This window comes from Oncorhynchus mykiss, chromosome 9, assembly GCF_057628025.1.
Source record: "Oncorhynchus mykiss isolate SJ-2025 chromosome 9, ASM5762802v1, whole genome shotgun sequence".
Taxonomy (NCBI): domain Eukaryota; kingdom Metazoa; phylum Chordata; class Actinopteri; order Salmoniformes; family Salmonidae; genus Oncorhynchus; species Oncorhynchus mykiss.
The window spans coordinates 34,806,940-34,821,345 of NC_143030.1; the positions used below are offsets into that span (position 1 = coordinate 34,806,940).

Below are 14,406 nucleotides of genomic sequence, written 5' to 3' on the forward strand. Positions count from 1 at the left end.
TATCTACAACCTATCGTGGTAATGTCCTGTATTACTAAACATTGAGAGAGCAAACCACACACAAGTCAGAGTATATTATAAAGTCCATATTTAATTATATATGAGCTTCACCATAGCCCTGTGACTCACAGATCAATTCAGTGTCTATAAATGAATTCTCTGAGAGTGCTTTCAAAACAGATAATCATTTATAGCCAAGACACACCCATCTCAACTCACATGACAAATAACAGATCTTAGGAACATTACACAAATAACATTTTACTTGAAAGAGGAGTATCTCATAGCTAGATAGCATTAGCTATACATTATTGTTCAGTTTGGTCTCCTAAACGAAGTTCTTATCTCGTTCTTGGTACCACTTAGGACCAAAACATTACCTCATCCAGTTGCATATATCAATTGTCAATTCTAGATACTCCCATCTCAAATACACTCCCTCCTGGACAAGATCAGAAAAGACAGTGAGCCTCCTAGGTCATATACTAAATCAAGATAAGGGCAACCTCAGAGGGGACATACAATAGTTATACACATTCCCATAAGAAGACAAGCCTGACCTCTCCCCTCTCTGGGGCCCAAGTAACTTTCCCACATAAGCATACTTCTGAAAATTGAGAAAACATCTTATTTATCAATGTTACCTAACTAATTCTGATTCTGCCACAACAAACCTCCCAGGAAAAAAGTCCTGTATACAACACACACAGCAGCTTGGAATGATGACCCTGTTGCCACCTCCCAGGGCACCGTACATCCAGGCCACGTGCTGTCTGTAAACTGCATTGCTTAGCTCTTTGTGGGCTGCTCCTTGTTCCTGCCTTTCACCCTGTGGTAGGAGGTCCTCCCGGAGCCGGTTTGCCAGCATCAGATGACCCCTCGACTGCACGTACACGTCAAAATGTATCTTGTCCATAGCCACAGCACTTTCTCTCTCGATTATTGGCTGGCAGCGATGGCACACACACCAATCTGGAACATCAGGTGAAGTTGTCTGTCCTGATAACGTAGGCCCCTAGCTTACAAAATCAAAAAAAAGTCCAGGCTGAGGCTCATATCCTTCAAACACCTTCAGAATATGATGAGCCTCCTCCAGGTTCAGGTTCCCGATATAATCCAGAAAATAAATGTATCAAAAGGAAACAAGTAGTCCTCGTTGTCTCGGTTGTAGTTCTCGTCCTGCAGTTCACACACATGTGCAGGATAGTAAACAATCAGTGGAATGACTGATCCAGTTTCTATCATGGTCTGTTTTGGGAGATGAGTTATGAGGTTGCATGACACTATTTTTGAATGATTTAATTCTATTAAATATGTTCAAAGTATGCTGACTTTGTACTGGATTAGCTGTTATTGTATATTGGCAAGTTACTGTGGGTAGTTTTACTAAAGCAAAAACTGATGCCAGGTAATAATCTAGATGTAATGTTAGACATATTAGGTTCCTGTAACGGCCGTTGGCGGTGGAAGAAGGTGAGGACCAATGCGCAGCGTGGTAAGTGTCGATATTCTTTAATAGAACTCAGAACACTAAGATACAAAACCAACAAGAGAACGAAATGAAACAGAAATAGTTCTGTCCCCCCCCCCCCCCCCCCCTGAACCTTTAGGGGAGGGTCTGGGTGGGCGTCTGTCCGCGGTGGCGGCTCTGGTGCTGGACGTGGACCCCACTCCATCATAGTCTCGGCCCACTTAAGTGGCGCCTTGGGAGCGGTGACCCTCGCCGCCGAACTCGGACGGATGGGAGATTCCCGCAGCTCCGGAGTGAAAGGCGATTCCGGCAGCACCGGAGTAACGGACAGCTCTGGCAGCTCCTGACTGACGGGCGGCTCCGGCAGCTCCTGACTGACGGGCGGCTCCGGCAGCTCCTGACTGACGGGCGGCTTCGGCAGCTCCTGACTGACGGGAGACTCCGGCAGCTCAGGACAGACGGGAGACTCCGGCAGCTCAGGACAGACGGGAGCACCTGTAGGGAGGAGACGGAGAGACAGCCTGGTGCGGGGGGCTGCCACTGGAGGGCTGGTGCGTGGAAGAGGCATCGGATAGACCGGACCGCGGAGGCGCACTGGAGGTCTCGAGCACCAAGCCTACACAACCCTACCTGGCTGGATACTCCCCATAGCCAGGCCAGTGCGGCGAGGTGGAATAGACCGCACTGGGCTGTGCTGGCAAACCTGGTACGCCATGCGTAGGGCTGGTGCCATGTACCCCGGCCCGAGGAGATGCACTGAAGACCAGATGCGCTGAGCCGGCTTCATAGCACCTGGCTCGATGCCCACCCGGCCGATACGAGGCGCTGCGATGTAACCCACCGGGCTATGCCTGAGCACCGGGGACACTGTGCGCTTCACTGCATAACATGGTGCCTGCCCGTTCCACCTCTCTCCACGGTAAGCACGGGGAGTTGGTGCAGGTCTCCTACCTGACTTAGCCACACTCCCCGTGTGCCCCCCTCCCAATACATTTTTGGGGCTGCCTCTCGGGCTTCCTTGATCACCATGCCAACTCCATTCGCCGGTATCCCTCGTCGCACTGTTCCAGAGAATCCCAGACGGGCTCCGGCACTCTCCCTGGGTCGACCGACCACCTTTCTATCTCGTCCTATATCGTCACCTCCTCCAGACAGCGCTGCTCCTTCACACGCTGCTTGGTCATTTGGTGGTGGGTGATTTTGTATCTGCCGTTGGCGGTGGAAGAAGGTGAGGACCAATGCGCAGCGTGCTAAGTGTCCATATTCTTTAATAGAACTCAGAACACTAAAATATAAAACCAACAAGAGAATGAAATGAAACCGAAACAGAAAATAATCACCCACAACTCAAGGGTGAAAACAGGCTGCCTAAGTATGGTTCTCAATCAGGGACAACGATTGACAGCTGCCTTTGATTGAGAACCATACCAGGCCAAACACAGAAATACCAAATCATAGAAAAAAAATAATAGACTGCCCACCCAACTCACGCCCTGACCATACTAAAACAAGACTGTTCAAGACTGTTTTCTAAGTTCTGTTAGAAGCTAATAAAGCTAGCAAGCTATCTAGATAGATAGATAGGGGCATGATAAATGGCAATCATATTGTAGCCAACTGTTATAGCTATTATAATAACAATACAACTGGCAAAAAATTGTAACGCTACTTCTATTTCTTTGTACATTCATATTTGTACAAACATAGATGGCCATGAATTCATTTTGCAGTGTGACAGCCCACAAATCATTATTTGCTTAACTTTATTTTACAGAATAATTACATTAAAATTAAATTATGAAAGATGTTTTGCGTTACTGGATCGGTCAATACAAGTATTTTTCTCACTACTTGTTTTTTTTTTGGGGGGGGGGTCGAATTGATTCAGATCCAAGAACTGATGATGATGCTTGTTCTGTAGACATTTTCTGAAAACGTTGCCCATGCAACCACAACAATTTATCTGCAACAAGTCAGCTTGCTAGCTGCGTCTGCTGTGTTTATCTTTGGCGGATGTTACTTCCAACATCCACTCTCTCTAGCAGCGTCATTTGAGTGGGCAGGATTTAGCACAAAGACACAACTTGCCCAGAAGGCCAGCGCAGAGCGGCTCAGGGCCCAACCCCCATTTTTTTGTTCAAAGTGAAAACACAACACAAGTAGGCCTGGTGGGGAGGCCGGTGGGACATCTGCAGTTAGCGGATTTGCGCTTTAAAAAAAAAATCTTGCTCTCTTCAAAGTTCCCTCTCAGGGGAAAGTGCCAACCTGCCCTGTGCCAATCTCATTTTGCCCAGGCACTGACCCCAACATAATGGTCTGAGGTAGGATCAGTCCCGACCAAGCACAGGCAGCGGATCAGAGAGAGATTGAAGCCAACCTGTACCTTCACCCATATCCTGATATTACGCCTTCTTTGCTCCCGAGGCAGAGTGGCATTACATTCACAAAGTCAAAACACCACTTACACCCCCCCCCCCCAACCCCCAAAATCCCTTTATACATTACGCTCTTCTCTTTAACCACCCAAGCCTATAACCAAGATCCACTGTGACACTGAGCATAAAATGCTGACCCGCGGCCTCCCTTCCTTACTCACTCCCCTCCCTCCCTCCCTTGTACTGACTTCCATTGCTGAGAACGAATGTGTCCCAATAAATAAAAAGACAAACGCAATGGAAAAAAGAGGGGGAGAGAAAGAGAGGGAGCTATAATGAGTGGGCATCAGGCAAGATTAGCATCATTGATTGTGATGTTGGGAAATGCTGCAACAATGCTGCCTTTTTGCTTCAGAAAAAATATGATGCTGGCGTAGCCCAGGGAGGGCATGCTGAGGTCACCCACACACACTCTTGCTTTTTCAATTAGAAAATATGTCTGCTCTGATGAGGGTCAATGGCGAGATGAATAAGCTAGAAAAACAACATGTCCAGCCACATAACTATAGGTCACAGCCAAACCACACACGCATTCAGAATCCCAGTCTCTTCACCACAATGAGTTAAGTACAGTGAATGCTGAAAATCAGTTGCAAAGCCAACTAGGTAAAAGACAAAAAGTTCAGTCAAGCCACAAGCATGCATAGAAAACAGAGACCTTGCTCATCAAAAAACTTGTTCTGTCTACTGTGTAAACAGTCTGCAGCTCAGAGTCAATACTTCATCCATTCATACTGCAGCCACTGTTGTCTCCATAACAGTTTGAACCTGTAAGGTAAAAATATGATGAAAATAAAATAAATTTATACTAAACTTCAGAAATGGTCTGACATCAATCTTGTCAAATGAAATCCAATTTTATTGGACACATACACATATATTTATTAGATGTTATTGCAGGTGTAGCGAAATGGTTATTTCTAGCTCAAACAATGCAGTAACATCTAGCAATACAAAAGAATACAAGCAAATCTAAAAAGTAAAATAATTGAATTAAGAAATATTGAAATATTAGGATGAACAATGTAAGAGTCCGGAATATAAATATTTACAGTATCTGAAAATACAGTATTTCAGTTTTTTATATTAAATACATTTGCCAAAATGTCTAAAAGCCTGTTTTTGCTTTGTCATTATGAGTTATGGTGCGTAGATTGATGAGGGAAAAAAATGTAATCCATGGAAAAAGTGAAGGGGTCGGAATACTTTCCGAATGCAATGTATGTGTAAAAAAGTACCTATACAAAATGTTTAGTCCCATATTCCTAGCACGCAATGATAACATCAAGCTTGTGACTCTTTGTTTAATTTCAAATTATTTTGTGCCAAATATAAATAAATGGCATTTCATGTTTTGTGTCATTTTGGAGTCCCTTTTCTTGTAAATAAGAATGGAATATGTTTCTACAGTGGATTGCAAAAGTATTCGCCCCTTTGGCATTTATCCTATTTTGTTGCATTACAATCTGGAATTAAGATAGATTTTTTTGAAGATGCACATTTTTTTTGTGAAACAAACAAGAAATCAAAAAACAGAAAACTTGAGTGTGCAAAACTATTCACCCCTCCACCCCAAAGTCAATACTTTGTAGAGCCACCTTTTGCAGGATTTACAGCTCTCAAATCTCTGGAAGACTGAAACAGGTTTCCCTCAAGAATTTCCCTGTGTTTAGCGCCATCCATCATTCGTTCAGTTCTGACCAGTTTCCCAGTCCCTGCTGATGAAAAACATCCCCACAACATGATGCTGCCACCACCATGCTTCACTGTGGGGATGGTGTTCTTGGGGTGTTGGGTTTGCGCCATACATAGCATTTTCCTTGATAGACAAAAAGCTCAATTCTAGTCTCATCTGACCAGGAAACCTTCTTCCAAATGTTTGGGGAGTCTCCCACATACATTTTTGGCGAACACCAAACCTGTTTGCAAATTTTATTCTTTAAGCAATGGCCACTCTTCTGTAAATCCCAGCTCTGTGGAGAGTACGGCTTAGAGTGGTACTATGGACAGATACTCCAATCTTCGCTGTGGAGCTTTGCAGCTCCTTCGGGGTTATCTTTGGTCTTTTTCTTGACTCTCTGATTAATGCCCTCCTTGCCTAGTCCATGAGCTTTGGTAGGCGGCCCTCTCTTGGCAGGTTTGTTGTGGTGCCATATTCTTTCAATTTTTTAATAATGGATTTAACCTTTCTGATCTCCCCATCCCGGATCCGGGATCGTGAATACAGACTCAAGCTCATTACCATAACGCAACGTTAACTATTCATGAAAATCGCAAATGAAATGAAATAAATATGCTAGCTCTCAAGCTTAGCCTTTTGTTAACAACACTGTCATCTCAGATTTTCAAAATATGCTTCTCAACCATTGCAAAACAAGCATTTGTGTAACAGTATTGATGGCTAACGTAGCATTTAGCATTAGCATTCAGCTGGCAACATTTACACAAAAAAACAGAAAAGCATTCAAATAAAATCATTTACCTTTGAAGAACTTCAGATGTTTTCAATGAGGAGACTCTCAGATAGCAAATGTTCAGTTTTTCCTGAAAGATTATTTGTTTAGGACAAATCGCTCCGTTTTCTGCGTCACGTTTAGCTATGAAAAAACCCCTGTATCCAGGATTGTGTAAATCTATCAGCAAGCTCATTAGCATAACACAACGTTAACTATTTATGAAAATCGCAAATGAAATGAAATAAATATGCCATCTCTCAAGCTTAGCCTTTTGTAAACAACACTGTCATCTCAGATTTTCAAAATATGCTTCTCAACCATAGGAAAACAATCATTTGTGTAAAAGTAGCTAGCTAGCGTTAGCATTTAGCGTTAGCATTTAGCGTTAGCATTAGCATTAGCATCCAGCACGCAACATTAACAAAAACATAAAAGCCTTCAAATAAAATCATTTACCTTTGAAGAACTTCTGATGTTTTCAATGAGGATACTCTCAGTTAGATAGCAGATGCTCAGTTTTTCCAAAAAGATTCCTTGTGTTTAAGAAATAGCTCCGTTTTATACATCACATTTGGCTACCAAAAAAAATCCGAAAATTCAGTCCTCAAAACGCGAACTTTTTTCCAAATTAACTCCATAATATCGACTGAAAACATGGCAAACGTTGTTTAGAATCAATCATCAAGGTGTTTTTCACATATCTCTTCATTGATACATCGTTCTTGGACACATGCTTTCTCCCCTGAATCAAATGGTAAAGTAGAAGCAGCTGGCAATTGCGCACCGAATTCGACGCAGGACACCAGGCGGACACTTGGAAAATGTAGTCTCTTATGGTCAATCTTCCAATGATATGCCTACAAATACGTCACAATGCTGCTAAGACCTTGGGCGAACGACAGAAAGTGTAGGCTCATTCCTTGCGCAATCACAGCCATATAAGGAGACAATGGAAAACAGAGCTTCAGAAATTCTGCTAATTCCTGGTTGATGCATCATCTTGGTTTCGCCTGTAGAATGAGTTCTGGGGCACTTACAGACAAAATCTTTGCAGATTCTGAAACTTCAGAGTGTTTTCTTTCCAAAACTGAAAAGAATATGCATAGTCGAGCATCTTTTCGTGACAAAATATCGCGCTTAAAACGGGAACGTTTTTTATCCAAAAATGAAATAGCGCCCCTAGAGCTCTAACAGGTTAATGGTGCACCGTGTGATCAAAGTTTTGTATATTTTTTTATAACCCAACCCTCATCTCTACTTCTCCACAACTTTATCCCTGACCTGTTTGGAGACCTCCTTGGTCTTCATGGTGCCGCTTGCTTGGTGGTGTCCCTTTCTTAGTGGTGTTGCAGACCCTGGGGCCTTTCAGAACAAGTGTGTATATACTGAGATCATGTGAAAGATCATGTGAGTCTTAAATAAAGTCTACCTGTGTGCAATCTAACAAATTATGTGACTTCTTAAGGTAATTGGTTGCACCAGATGTTATTTAGGGGCTTCATAGCAAAGGGGGTGAATACATATGCAGGCACCACTTTTTTTTTTTTTTTTAAACAAGCAATTTTTTTCATTTCACTCCACCAATTTTGACTATTTTGTGAATGTCTGTTACATGACATCCAAATAAATATCAATTTAAAGTACAGGTTGTGATGCAACAAAATAGGAAAAACACCAAGGGGGATGAATACTTTTGCAAGGCACTGTAAACATTTCTCCACTAATGCTACCATGATTACGGATAATCCTGATTTAATTGTGAATAATGATGAATGAGACAGTTAGATACACAAATATCATACCCCCAAGACATGCTCTCACTATTACAACAACAGGGGAGGTTCGAATTTTTTTGGAGGGTATGATATTTGTGCTATCAGATCACACAAGATCAAGCACACAAAGTTAACTTTTTTATAATAATTTTTATTTTGAAAGTCACTTTTTGCTGAAGAATTCTGGAAATACATAAGATGGCTTCCAAGTCAAAATGTCTGGGGAAATATGGGATTGAAAGACAACTCCGAGAGCACGGGTAATATAGTCTAGCTAGCAACATTTTCAGATATTGCACGTTTCAAATTTTGACAGAAAGTGATTTTCATTTCAAGTGTACTGCAAGTTACCATTATATCAAATGAGAACTTGTTCTCAACTTGCCTACCTGGTTAAATAAAGGTACATTTTTTTATTTTTTTATTAGCTGGCTGGCTCTTTAGCTAATGTTATGTGTATGACCTTATTATTCGTACCTCAGAGCCATTTGCTTGGCTAGTTATAACCTAATGTTAGCTAGCTAACAGTGAACATGCAGATTCATGCAGGGTTGCAACACCATGAGTTGGGATTATGGTTCATTGTTTACCTAGCAAACTAGCTACATGTTTTAACAAAAGACTCCGCAATGCAAGCAAACATTTTGGGTGCGTTTCTAAATTCAGTCTGGTCATGTACTCCGATTTTAGAGCACTCTCATCTGAGCGTGCCAGTGCGCAGAATAACTGATGAATTTACGAATATTCAACACCTGTTGAATTTGGCCAGTGTCAGTAAACGTTGGCAAAAACGGGTAATTCAAGTTGCCAGCAGCACTGTTACAGTCACCAATGCTCTGGATAACATGAAAACAGCCTAACCAGCTCTGCTAGGTTGAGTAAAATGGTCAGAGTGGGATGTTCTCTCATTTGTGTCTGTAAGTAGCTAGTAATCTAGCCAATGATAGCCAGTTAGTTTAGGTGCTTGACTGCTGTTGTGAGGTCAGAACGCTTGGATCAACCATATTCACCGGTCAAAGCATACAGTGTGCGCACTGAACGCTCCGAGAGCAAAACACCCTGAATTTGAGAACTGACAAACTGACAGCACAGTTGTAGTCACCAACACTCTGGAAAACATTAAAACAGCCTAAACAGCTCTGCTAGGGCCGGTAATGTTTTTGTGGCGGCAGGTAGTCTAGTGGTTAGATAGTTGGGCCAGTAACTGAAAGGTTGCTAGATTGAATCCCTGAGCTGACAAGGTAAACATCTGTTGTTCTACCCCTGAACAAGGCAATTAACACACTATTGTAAATAAGAATTTGTTCTTAACTGACTTGCCTAGAAAAATAAAATGTAAATGTTCAGCTAACTGTTCTCTCATTTGTGTCTGGAATTAGCTAGCCAGTTAATTTGGGTGCTTGACTGTGGTTGTTATTACAGAACGCTCTGATCAACTTTTAAAAAGATGGGTCGGGCTATAGCTTAAGAGTGTGTGAACAATGCTGAATGGGTGAAGAATAAGAAAAGCTCTCCAGTTGGTACCAAAACATTCAAAGGCCATTTTCTCAAAAGTGAGGTTTCAAGTATATCAACTTTCAAAACAGATTTTTTTTTTTTTAACTAGGCAAGTCAGTTCAGAACAACTTCTTATTTTCAATGATGGCCTAGGAACTGTGGGTTAACTGCCTCTTCAGGGGCAGAACGACAGATTTGTACCTTGTCAGCTCATATAACAAACCGGCTTTATTTACAAATCAGAATCAAAGTATTTTTCAAGAATGGCCTTTTTGTCGTTCATTTTATGTTATTTGAAAACAAAATAATCTCAAATATTGTTATTTTTTATACAAAGAGATTATTACTATTATTCATTTAGAATTATATAAAATCCGGTTGGAAATTCTCACAGATATATTATTAACCCTCTTTATTAGCAGGACAATATATATTGGTCATATTGTTTATTGCTCCTGAGTGGCGCACAATGGGATTGCCTTGCAGTTCTCGCAGCTGTATCCACTGAAAGCATGCGAGATTCAACACATGGGGGCAGGGTGCACGGGATGGGCCGCAGAGCTGCGCACAGAAGACCGACCTAGCCCAGAGGGTTTTTAGTTTTTTTCAGAATAGAAACACCATAATATTAATCCCAAACTCTAAAAGTAATTGGATGTCATGACGTTGGCCTCTTTGGATATAGCAAGCCCATCCCCCTCTCCCTGCCCTCCCCTTGCCTCCTTCAACTAGGTTGCTGTGGTCAGAGAGACATCGTAAATTCCTGAGAAGACCCTGCCACATGGCCACACAGTAGAGAGAGAGTAGATTTTCATGGAGAACAAAGGAAATCCTTCCACCTCACAGAACTTGAGGTACGAACAAATTTCATCTTACGGAGAAAGTATAAAAGATAGGTGAAGAATCCAGCTACGAACTGGTCCATTTGTCACAACTTGGGTAGGCTCATGGGAGACGGTGCGGCCACATTACCATAACGCTGCTTATATAATAGCCTCAGATATGAGGTTACATCTAATTGTTGTATAAGATGAATGAGTGAGTATGATACTGTTTGTATAATTGTGTAATATGATTTTGGACTGTTTAATGAAGAAAAATGCAATTCCCTTTTGATTTGAACTAAATCAGAGGAACGCCCTTGAGCCCAGTTAGGGTCAGACATCCTGGGACAGCCCACTTTGGCCCTTCCGAATAAAACAACCACTCTGGTTTTCAATCAGCAGACCGAACTTACCTCAATTACAAGATGGCTAAAGGTTGCACACCATGTTTTTCTCCATTAGGAGGTTGTAGACCATTGCTGAATCTTTTAACCATACCATGTGGTTAAACTCTTAGACTATCGATACTGACAGAATAAGAACAAGTCTTTGATATTAATTACTAGTCTGCAGCTAGGAATTCGGTATCATTGAACGCGAAGATTGACAACCGCCGGAACTTCCATTCTACAACGAATGTCACTCTGAACAATCCCCTCTAACCACAACCGAGAGAGAGAAGGAGAGAGACGGACAATTCTACAAAAGAAATGAACTTTTCACCAGCGATCAAGACGACACACTGAGCGTAAATATATATATTGATTGCAATTGTTCCCGAATGAGTGCGCGTTCATGTGCAAAGGATTAGCATTTCAATTGTTATAATTATTACTCTGTAGTGACTTCTTAGTCGACCCCCACTTCCCCTTTTGTCTAACAAGCCGCCATGCCGGTTTAGCCCACTAGGGCACATTCTCCTATCATTTCATGTAACCACATTTACCTTGTTTGTTTGTTTATGCATTTCTGTGAATTACTTAGTTAGTAATAAATAAATGATTAAAGACAATTGATGTATGGATGACTCATAGTGAAGACTGGGTTCGTGCAGACAACCAACAATTTACGATGTTTGGAATGAGACTAACGTGAGGTAAAGTAAATAATTAATTAATTTGAAGACTAATTGATCAGATAAAATATCTGAAAGGTTATTTTAGGAAATTATAACTTTGTAATCTGAATATTTGGTGCCCCGACTTCCTAGTTAATTAGTTACGTGATCAATCAGTTGATCGCGTAATAACTAATTACAGAGTATCTTTGATAAAAACTATCAGTCTTCAGTTAATGATAGAAAAGACAGGACAGTAGATATATTCTTTATTGTAGCCAGAAATAATTTGTAAACAAGATGTAAACAAGATGCTGTGTTTTTTTACAGTAGTGATGGACAGCTGGTGGCATTTTGAAAACAGGTAGCCCGATTAGCAGGACAAAAGACTCTTTATAGCCCGGCTACTGTAGGAGTGAACATCCCCCTACATGCAATATATTCGATGCTGAAGTACTCTGAAGTGTTACAATTCTATCTCAAAACAGCATTACAGTATTTCTTCATCATCATCTTTTTTCTTTCATTGATAAAATAACTAGACACAGTTACCATTCAAAAACAAGCTGTTTATTTTTTTAAAATGACATTGCGACCAAAGAGAATAGATAAAATGGACATTGTTTTCATCAAGCCAGCTTCTTTCTATGGTGCTACCCGTTCCAGGGTTAGGACCACCACGAGAGGACTTGAAAATGAGCAGGAGCTGAGAGGTTCAGTAAAACTAAAGGTATTTTGGTTTCAGTGCATTTTCTTAAAAACATTTTTATGTAGCCTATCAATGTGTAGGCATACTGTGTAATAAAATTGATACTTAAATAAAGGTTAAATAAATAAATACATGTTTAAATGATTGTGTACTAAAACGTAAATGTGTTTTTGCAGAGCATACAAACATGCCGACAACCATCCGTGGAGATAAGTGGATAAAGGGCTGGACAACGGGCCGCACTGAAAAAACGCATGGTTTCCAAGAAAGCAGTTAGTTTTGCTAGATTCTTAAAATAATGTCTGTGAGAATAACAGAACGGATTTGGCAGGTGAAAGCCTGAGAAAAATCCATTCAGGTAGTAGGATTTTTTGTTGTTGTAGTTTTCTATTCAATGCCATTACAGTATCCATTGGCTTAGGACTCAAATTGCAGTTGCTATGCCTTCCACTAGATGTCAACAGTCTTTAGAAATTGTTTCAGGCTTGTATTCTAAAAAATGAGGGAGTAAGAGCAGTCTAAATGAGTGGGCCCTGCAGTGTCACAGAGCTTTTTCATGCGTGCGACCAGAGAGAGTGCCTTTCTTGTTTACCTTTTATAATGACGAAGTTATTGTCTGGTTGAAATATTATCAATTATTTAGGCTAAAAACAACCTGAGGATTGAATATAAACATTGTTTGCCATGTTTCTATGAACTTTACGGATACAATTTGGATGTTTTCTTCTGCCTGTTGTGACTGCGTATTAATGAAGAAAATGCACAAACAAAACTGAGGTTTTCGAATATAAAAAGAGACTTTATCGAACAAAAGGAACATTTATTGAATAAATGAATGTCTTCTGAGTGCAAACATATGAATATCATCAAAGGTAAGTGATTCATTTTATCTCTATTTCTGATATGTGTAACTCTTCTACTTGGCTGGTTACTGTTTGTAATGATTTGTCTGCTGGGCTATGTTCGCAAATAATTGTAAGGTATGCTTCTGCCTTAAAGCATTTTTTAAATCTGACACCGTGGTTGGATTCACAATAAGTTAATCTTTAAACCAATGTAAAATAGTTGTATCTTTTCTGAATTTTTATAATGAGTATTTCTGTATTTTAATTTGGCGCTCTGCAATCTCACTGGATGTTGGCCAGGTGGGACGCTAGCGTCCAGGCCCAGAAGCTAGGATATGCATATAATTATAGAAAACACTCTAAAGTTTCCAAAACTGTTAATTATAATAATATATGTGAGTATAACAGAACTGATATGGCAGGCGAAAACGCGAGGACAATCCATCCAGAAAAAAATGTTTTCAGCTCACCTCTGATTACAATGGCTGGGAATGGGAATATAAAAGGAAGTCCTCCCAGATTGCAGTTTCTAGGGCTTCCACTAGATGTCAACAGTCTTTAGAAAGAGTTTCAGGCTTGTTTTTTGAAAAATAAGCTAGAATTTATAGTAAGTGTCTCCTATTTTGGCTGTAGTGTTTGTAGCACGTTCCGGTGAGTGCACGTACTTCGTTATTTATCTCCGGTAATGGTCTCCAGTATTCTCCGTCTTAACTTTTTTTAGTTTATTTACATAATAGGATATCTGAGGATTGATTAGGAATGTTGTGAAACCGGTGGATTACTGAGTCAAGCACGCAATTGAAACATACTTTTTTGGGATATAAAGAAGGACTTTATCGAACAAAAGGACCATTTGTTATGCAGCTGGGACCCTTGTGATTGCAACCAGATGAAGATCTTCAAAGGTAAGTGATTTATCTTATCCCTATTTCTGACATCCGTGACGCATCTGCTTGGTTGGAAAATGTATGTAATGCTTTTGTGTGCGGGGCGCTGTCCTCAGATAATCGCATGGTGTGCTTTCACCCTAAAGTCTTGTTGAAATCTGAAAACGTGGCTGGATTAACAAGAAGTTAAGCTTTTAAATGGTGTATGACACTTGTATTTTCATGAATGCTTAATAATATGATTTCTGTCATTTGAATTTTGCGCTCTGCAATTTCACCAGATGTTGTCGTGGTGGGACGCTAGCATCCCAATGAGGTTTAACAAAGAGCTGCAGTTAGTTTCAAAGTGGATGACAATGAATAAGTTAGTCCTAAATATTTACAAAACATAAAGCATTGTATTTGGGACAAATCATTCACTCTAAACCCTAATCCTCAACTAAATCTTGT

The 14,406-nt window shown here is 40.6% G+C and overlaps 2 long non-coding RNA genes across 2 annotated transcripts in view; both read left to right on the forward strand.

Annotated features, from left to right (window-relative positions):
- LOC149980890 (uncharacterized) overlaps nt 1-14,406 on the forward strand; it is a 238,439-nt gene that overhangs the window by 56,472 nt on the left and 167,561 nt on the right. The window lies entirely within an intron of this gene.
- Nucleotides 12,742-14,406, forward strand: part of LOC149980891 (uncharacterized) — a 38,083-nt gene continuing 36,418 nt past the window's right edge. Inside the window, exon 1 of the long non-coding RNA XR_016483511.1 lies at nt 12,742-13,096. This is a non-coding gene — a long non-coding RNA (uncharacterized LOC149980891). The remainder of the gene's footprint in view (nt 13,097-14,406) is intronic.